The sequence below is a fragment of the Eschrichtius robustus genome, chromosome 6 (assembly GCF_028021215.1).
Source record: "Eschrichtius robustus isolate mEscRob2 chromosome 6, mEscRob2.pri, whole genome shotgun sequence".
NCBI classification, from domain to species: Eukaryota; Metazoa; Chordata; class Mammalia; order Artiodactyla; family Eschrichtiidae; genus Eschrichtius; species Eschrichtius robustus.
The window spans coordinates 81,441,297-81,450,500 of NC_090829.1; positions in this window are offsets into that span (position 1 = coordinate 81,441,297).

Here is a 9,204-nt window from a genome sequence, read left to right on the forward strand (position 1 = left end):
AAAGAAATTAAATATCAACAGGGTTATATCTGGATGATGTGATGTGTATGACTTTTTTTTGTAGTTCATATGTTTACAAACGATCTATGTTACAGAGAAATAGGTAAGTTATTAAAAACGTGTTCTTTTGGAAATCTTTATGGTAAAGTAGCAAGGATGCAGACAAGGACGTATGTTTCCATTCATATCTTAGGCATTTTATGTTCTATTAAAATAGACAATGTGAACACAAAACCCATAACAAGAAACCAGAGACTAGCTAGGAAAAAGAAGATTAATTTTCAGACAATATCTGTAAGTGATTAGATGAGGCATTTCAGGTCCTGAATGTGTAAGTATGACTGGTTTATTTTTCCAATACTGTTAAGTGCTTTCTAACTGTGTTCTGCTAATCTCTCCTTCCCTCTGGCTCGGTGGCTCCCTTAACTATATTCAACCCCATTCCAAAGCTCATCAGTGAATTCTCATTACTAAAAATCTCAGTTCAGTTAGAAAGACTTAGATATTTTCTTCCTATCATTCCAATTTAGACTTGAGACTCCAGTGGTTTGGGAGGACGGGGAGGAGATGGGGGGGTATCTCCCAGGTAATCCCCCTTCAGATTCCCCGTATACACTCCTCTGAGAGGGAAGTGATGCTGTCTTAAGTGACCAGACTGGGAGAGGCTGCGGTCCCTTCCTCTTGGTCCTTACCACCATCCACCATCTGGCTCACTGACAGGAACCTCAGTGTAGGCAGGGGGAGCTGTACAGACCTAGCTGATGACGATGCTCGCCCAACCCTAAACAGCTCCCCTAAGCCCAGAGGATGCTCTGCCCCCTTCACTGGTTTGCAGCCAGTTGCCAGTCTCACCTACACTCCAGGACCCCAGTTCTCAAACTGGATCCATCTTCAGTGCACCTCAGGAACCTGGAATTAAAGGGAGGTATGTGTGCCCAGTCTCTGCCTGGCCACACCACTGCCCCATCACCCTGCATTGTTTTTCCTTCTCTGTGGTAGTTCCAAGGCAATTTAACAAGTCTGGTGACTAATGTGATTTCTAACTGGGCTACCGGATGTTGGTCCTATACACACCCTCAAATTTTCCAACCCTCATGGGGCTTCTCTCCCATCTTTGGAACAAAGAACCACTGGAATGTTTCTATTCACAAACACTGCACTCCTTAAACAGAGCCCTCACTTAAAATCCACTTTTTAATGGGGGAGGGGGGGAGCTGTAGTGTAAACTGGGTGGGAAAGAGACTGGCTCCCTATCTGGAGTTCTTTGAAATAGGAATGTGGGTTATATAAATCCTTTTGCTCTAATCACCAATTTCAGGGGAAAGAAAGACTTATCCAAACCATGATGTTGTCTGCCATGTTTTCAGTACTTACTAAAAGTCCCAGGCATTGTCATATTTCCTCTTCACTGTGAAGTATATACTATTACTAAGCTCCGCTTTATAGATGAGGGAGCTGGAGGTTAGGGGAGAAATAACTTGCCCATGGTTACAGAGCTGTTTAGAGGGAAAGACTCTGGTTGGTCTGTCCTCACAGCCTGTACTCTTAACTACTAGGATATACTGTTTGAGTGTAGTTAGACAATCAGCGTAACTTTTAAAATGTTATTAAAGCTCAGCTTCTACATTAAAAAACAACTGAGCCAAACCTTAGAACAGTGAGCCTGCAAGGCCCAGGTCTGCACAATTCTCTAGTGCTGCTAAAAATGGCTTTTTCTCCAGCAGGTCTTGACTCTCTTTGCAAATTTTACTGAAATACTTAAATTCAGGCTTTCTGACCTCTAATGGGTCCTCTCTCTAACTCAGCAACCCTTTTGTTCAAGTTAATTGACGTTCTCGTTTTCTCTTCGGCTCCTATAGACGATGAATGCTTCACTTTGTTCATATTTTTTAGATGATGGTCACCAAAAAATGACTTCGAAAAGCAAGTCTAACCCTTTCCCTGGAAAAGGACATACCAGTATTAATAGACTCTTGCAACTGGAAGGGACTTTAGCCCATTTCAATAACCATTTATGGTTATTATAAGGAATTATTATATGGAATAATCATATTCCAATAAAATAACCAGTTAGTCCAGTTTTTCACCCAATGAAGAAAAACCTCTATATTATCTCTAATGTCTGATACTAGGAGGCAAGTCTATGAAACTTGTTGTGTTTATTGCAGAGGTATTGAGGATGTTGTGTACAGTCTTACATGTTGGGTCTGAGAGGTCCCAAGGGAAAACTTTATCTCTGGTCTCAGTATGTGGAATGCGTATACTTCTCCTAATCAATTGGTTTGTTTTGATCTATTGGACACTGTTAATCTTCAACCAAATTCAACCTTGCCTCCGTTCTTACCACACCATTGAAACTGCTTGGCAAGTTACAAACGACCTCTATTTTGCCAAATTCAGAGGACTCGTCTTTTTTTTTTTTTAAATATAAAATTTTTTATTTATTATTTATTTTTATTGAAATACAGTTTATTTACAGTGTTTCAGGTGTACAGCAAAGTGATGCAGTTATATGCATATACTTTTTCAGATTCTTTTCCATTATAGGTTACTACAAGATACTGAGTATTGTTCCCTGTGCTACGCAGTAGGCCCTTGTTGTTTGTTTATATACAACAGTGTGTATCCGCTAATCCCAAATTTCCAATTTATCCCTAAGCCCCCTTTCCTCTTTGGTAACCATAAGTTTGTTTCCTATGTCTGTGAGTCTGCTTCTGTTTTATAAACAACAGTGGACTCTCCTTTGTCTTCATTTTACTCAGTCGCTCTGCAGCAGATGATACAGCTGATGACGCCATCTTTCTCATACTGCTTTTCTCTTCTGGCTTCCATCATACCATATTCTCTTTGTGCTTCCATTTCTCTGGTTGTTCCTTCTCAGTCCCCATAGCTGTCTCCTTCTTGGCCTGACCAATTATGTTAGAAGACTGCAGGGCTTGGGTCCAAGTCTCATTTGGGAATCTAGCTCTGCAATGGCACCTCCGTCAGGAGTCAGTTGGCCCCCTCACTCATTCCCACTACTTCCTGGTTAGGAGTCCAAAAAAGATGAAGCAACGCTGTCTGGATGTAAGGGTAAGAGTAAGAATTGCAGACATTTGTCTTCTTACAAATATAGCTGTGTTTCTCTGCTTTCCCCCCAGAAACTTCTTTTTCTTTCCCTGGCCACCAGCTTTTGAAGAACAGTGAATAGGTTGTGGCCTCTCAATTTGGTATTTACTAATTATACATACTTTTGATTTTTAAAAGTTTTTGTTTATTTTATTAGATTTTGGGGGCAGAAGATTCCGTAATGCAATTTAAAGCTACCCTCTTAATCAGAACTGTTCTGAGAACTTTTAAGACAATAAATCAGATTTTGTCATTCCTTTGTTTAAAAAGTCCAGTAGTTCTCTCTGCCCTCAGCATAAGATCCAAACTCCTTACCATGGCTTACAAGTTGCCCACGTACTCTTCTCCACCTTCATTAGGCACTACTTTCACCCTATGTATGTTCCAACCACAGGGTTTTTGCACTTGCTATTCCCATTAGCGGAAATCCATTTCTCCTAATGGTTCCCATCAACCTTGAAATGCAGCTCAGCTCTCACTTCCTCTGAGAAGCCTGTCCTTATCTCCCTACCTAAAGTACCCTGCCTTCTCCATGCCAGTGACTTTTTCTCATATAATCATGTTTTATTTCCTTCAAAAAATAATCACAGTCGATTATTATCTTGTTAATTTATTTGTTGTCTTTTTTCCTCTTCCCTTGTTGCTTCACCAAAACTAGAGTAAGTTTCAAATGAATGAATGAATTTCTGATCTGGGAGGTTTAGGGTGAGTTAGATCTACTCAGTCCTGGGGAAAAAAAAAATCATTTTATTAAATAGTGTTTGAGTAGAGCCACAAGCACAGGACCAAAGTGCCAATTATATGGAGGTATCTGAATTTCTTTTTTTTTTTTTGGTATCTGCATTTCTTTAAGTATTGCCCTAAATTATTCTCTGCTTTAAAAACAACATTCATTATTCTATTCTGATAACAAAATGAATGAATGTTCATTGTAGAAAATAAAAATCACTATACTTCCTTACTCAGTGATAAACACAATGAACATTTTGGTGTGGAATCATCCATTTAGGAACTATTTGAGGTACTATTACGTGTCAGGTACAGTACTAGCCGGAATAAAACATGCACTTACCTTCATGGCACGTTCAACCTTTCTTCTTTACATTTTCTCCCAAAATAATTGGGATCATACTTATTTACAGTCTTCTAAACCAGTTATTTTTACTTACAATACAGTGCAGACATTTCCCTATGAGTTTATTCTACAACATAATTTTAGTGGATGTATTGTATCTCACCATATGAATATGCTATTATGTACTTACTGAATCTCTCAGGTTGAAAATTCAGATTTTCAATTTTTCAATATTATAAATAATGCTATGGAAAATTTTAAACACATTTCATTATTTTCTTCATACAAATTCCTAGAATTAGAATTTCTGGCTAAAGGGTATATTCATTTTAAAGTTTTTGGATTCATGGGATCAAACTGCATTCCAGAGAGGTTGTAAAATATATACTCCCCACAGGAGTATAAGAAAGTGCCCATTTCTCTGCACTTTAAGCCAGGTTAGGTATCATCTATGAAAGGTTTTTTTTTTTGTTTGTTTATAAAAAATATTTAATTGGTATCTAATTTTTGTTTTAATGTATATTTGTCTGGCTATTTATATGTTATCTTCAGTAAGTTTCCCACTCATATTCTTGGCCCTCTTCTTTGACTGGGGGTATTTACAGTTTTAAAAACTGATTTCTGGGAATTTGTTACATATTTAGGATATTGACCTGACATATTCATTGCATCTATTACTCTCAATTAATCGTTTGCCCTTTTGCTAACTTTTTCTCATACATTTAAAAATATTTCATGTCAGTTATATAAATATTGTCCTTAATAATTTCTGCCTTTGGCATTACGTTTAAAAAGAGCTTTCCAGGGCTTCCCTGGTGGCGCAGTGGTTGAGAATCTGCCTGCCAATGCAGGGGACACGGGTTCGTGCCCTGGTCTGGGAAGATCCCACATGCCGCGGAGCAACTAGGCCCGTGGGCCACAACTACTGAGCCTGCGCGTCTGGAGCCTGTGCTCCGCAACAAGAGAGGCCGCGATAGTGAGAGGCCCGCGCACCGCGATGAAGAGTGGCCCCCGCTTGCCGCAACTAGAGAAAGCCCTCGCACAGAAACGAAGACCCAACACAGCCATAAATAAATAAATAAATAAATAAATAAATAAAATTAAAAAAAAAAACTTTAAAAAAAAAAAAAGAGCTTTCCAACTCAAGATTTCATATTTTCCTATTCTTTTCTCTCTTTCAGTCTGTCTGTCTCTTTCTCTGTTTAACTCTTTATATGTAAATATGTATATTGTTGTGTATGTATGTGTATGTTGTTATATGATACAGGGTAGATCCAACTATACTCATCCAAATAATTAAACAATAATTACAGCAATGTTAATTGGATGCATAGAATTTCATTGCATGGATATGCCACAATTTATTTGATCAATCTGTGGTTGGTCGATTTTGAGGTTGGACAATTATCTCCACTTTTCTCTCATTCTAAAAATGTGACACAAATCTTCTCTATAAAATTCTCCAGGTTCAGTGTCATTTCTGGAAGTGTAATTTGACTATATGCATGATTTCATTGTGGGACAGTTTTGGTGATGACAAGGTGTGGCTCCAGTGGTGGGTGACTAAAATAGAGTCTAAAGGTCACAAGAAAGGAGGAGTCCTTTGTTACTCGCAGCTCACTCCTTTCCCCCGTACCTGCCCACGCTGACTGTGGAGCTGTCTGAGGTCTGCCTGGAAAACATCCTGCACTTAGCCGCTTCTGTGGGTTCTGAGGTGGGTTGTCCGCCCTAATTTATCCATTATTGTTGCCCCATCTGCTTTCCGTTTACAGAAATCATAAAAATCTCTGGTTTCCCTCCCTTTTGCTTTGAGTATTAAAATGGATTTACTTCTTTTTGTAAATATTTACTGTAATTTTAATGGAGTTTGAGGAGGACTGCTTTGGCTTTTTAAAAAAAATTAAAACACAGAATTAGGCAGACAACTTAACTCTACCCATTGGAATCCTAGTGGTAGAATAAGCCACACTACCACTGTCTATCTGGTGTCAACTTGTTGCAAATTCTGCCAACACTGCAGGAAAAAAAATAGCCTTTTGAGAGCCTAATAAGGCATTGGCACACTAATATTGTTTGCCACTCATAACAACACTATTCTCTTTATCTGAGTTTTAGCCTTACAATGTTTCCAATCAAATAATTGGCATAAAGATTCAAGCATAGGTACACAGCCATCTGGAACCATACCTGTCCACACCCCTATTATACAAAAATATATCTGGACAAATGTGAGCACAAAAACATCAGCAGACATAATTATAATTATACACTCACAACTTCTTATTCACAAGAATAGGTGATTTGCATGGGACTTCCCTGGTGGTCCAGTGGTTAAGTTTCTGTGATCCCAATGCAGGGGGCATGGGTTCGATCCCTGGTGGGGGAACTAAGATTCTGCATGCCACACAATGCAGCCAAAAAAAAAATAGAAAAAAAAAATAGGTGGTTTGCATAGTGTTGACATAAAGGCTGATGACCTAAGAGCAAAAGAAGGTAAGTGGAGGAGAGGGGGTGAGTAAAACTGAGAATAAATAGGTCAAGAAATAATAGGAGGCTTTATCATGGAAAGCATCTCCCAATATATATATATATCAAATCATTACATTGTACAGCTTAACCTCACACAATGTTATATGTCAATTATATCTCAATGAGCTGGAAACACACTCACATACATATACACACAAACATGAAATAACAGGAGGCCAATTTAAAAGAAAATAAAGTGTATGCAAGAGACTGAAGAGTAAAACAAGGGGATTTGTAAAGAATGGGGGAAGTAGAGGGATAATTCTGGAAGGCTGGGGTATTCCTGTTTCTATTGTTTCTGAGTTTCATAGCTATTCTCCTTCATTCTCCTCTGTCATAAAGTGGACTTAAAAATATTTATCTCCACATTAATTTTTTTAAAACAGCTTTATTGATATATAATTCATATACCATAAACTTCACCCTTTTGAAATGTACAATTCAGTGCCTTTTAGGACAGTCAGAGTTGTGCAACCATTACCACTATCTAATTCTAGAACATTTTCATCACCCACGAAAGAAACCTCATTCTCATTGCATTCACTCCCCACTACTCCCCCTCCCCTACCCCTGGCAACCACTAATTTACTCTCTATCTCTATGGGTTTGCCTCTTCTGGATATTTCACATAAATGGGATCATATACTATGTGGTCTTTGGTGACTGGCTTCTTTCACTTCACAGAGTGCTTTTAAGGTCACCCAAGTCATAGTCATATATCCCAAGGTCACCCAAGTCACCCAAGTCATAGTCATATATCAGTACTTCATTCCTTTTTATTAGTAACCAAACAATATTCCATTGTATGGATATATAACTTTTTTCATTTTTAACTTTTTAAAACTGTGGTAGAAAACACATGCCATTTACCATCTTAACCATTTGTAAGTGTATGGTTCAGTAAAGTATATTCGCATTGCTGTTCAACAGATCTCCAGACCTTTTCCATTCTGCAGAAATGAAATTCTATACCTATTAAACAGCTCCCCATTTTCCCCTTCCCCCAGTCCGATAACCACCATTCTACTTTGTCTCTATACATTTGACTACTTTAGCCGCGAAGCATGTGGGATCTTAGCTCCCCGACCAGGGATGGAACCTACACCCCCTGCACTGGAAGGCAAAGTCTTAACTACTGGACCACCAGGGAAGTCCCTGAATTTGACTACTTTAGACACCTCATATAAGTAGAATCACACAGTATTTGTCCTTTTGTGACTAGCTTATTTCACTTAGCATAATGTCCTCAAGGTTCATCCATGGTGTAGCATGTGTCAGAATTTCATTCCTTTCTAAGGCTGAGTAATATTCAATTGTATATATAAACCACATTTTGTTTATCCATTCATCTGTCAAACATCACACTTAAAAAATCCATTCATCACTTGATGGGCATTTGTTTCCACTTTGGGGTTATTACGAACACTGCTATGAACACTCTTGTACAAGTTTTTTTTGTTTTTTTTAACAGTTCTTAATTTTTAAAAAAAATTTATTTATTTATTTATGTATGTATGTATGTATTTATTTATTTATTTTTGGCTGTGTTGGGTCTTCGTTTCTGTGCGAGGGCTTTCTCTAGTTGCGGCGAGTGGGCGCCACTCTTCATCGCGGTGCGCGGGCCTCTCACTGTCGCGGCCTCTCCTGTTGCAGAGCACAAGCTCCAGACGCGCAGGCTCAGTAGTTGTGGCTCACGGGCCTAGTTGCTCCGCGGCATGTGGGATCTTCCCAGACCAGGGCTCGAACCCGTGTCCCCTGCATTGGCAGGCAGATTCTCAACCACTGTGCCACCAGGGAAGCCCCTACAAGTTTTTATATGGCCATATATTTTCAGTTGTCTTAGGTATATACCTAGCTGTGGAATTGTTGAGTGATATGATAATGTTTAACTTTTTGAAGAATTGCCAAACTGTTTTCCAAAACAGCTGCACTATTTTACATTTCCACTACCAGTATAAGTATTGTAATTTCTCCACAGCCTTGTCAACACTTGTTAGTGTCTGTCTTTTTGATTATAGCCATCCTAGTGGATGTGAAGTAGCATCTCATTGTGGTTTTGGTTTACATTTCCCTAATGACAAATGATGTCATGTTTATTCTTTAAACGGAAGAGAGGAAGGGATATGCACAGGAAAACTGTTCTAGTAGCTTCATTCTCTATTACTGTGAGGAGATTGGGGCGGCTGGGGAACGCAGTGAGGGAGTGTCACCAGGATTGCTCAGGTAAAATCTAATATCAATACTGTTGATAATACTACTACTAAAATAATAAGAGCTTACAGTGCCAGGCACTTTTGCAGGTGCTTTTACATGTCATCTCATTTAATAACAGGTGAGACACTCACACCTCATATCTATAGGAATAACTCCTTTTTTTAGAAGCATCCTTGGGGGATTCCTTCAAGGGAGATCATATCTTCTGATCTCTGCTTGTTCTGACATTGAAACTTTTATTCCCATTACCTTTATATTCCATGTGTCCATCCATGTGC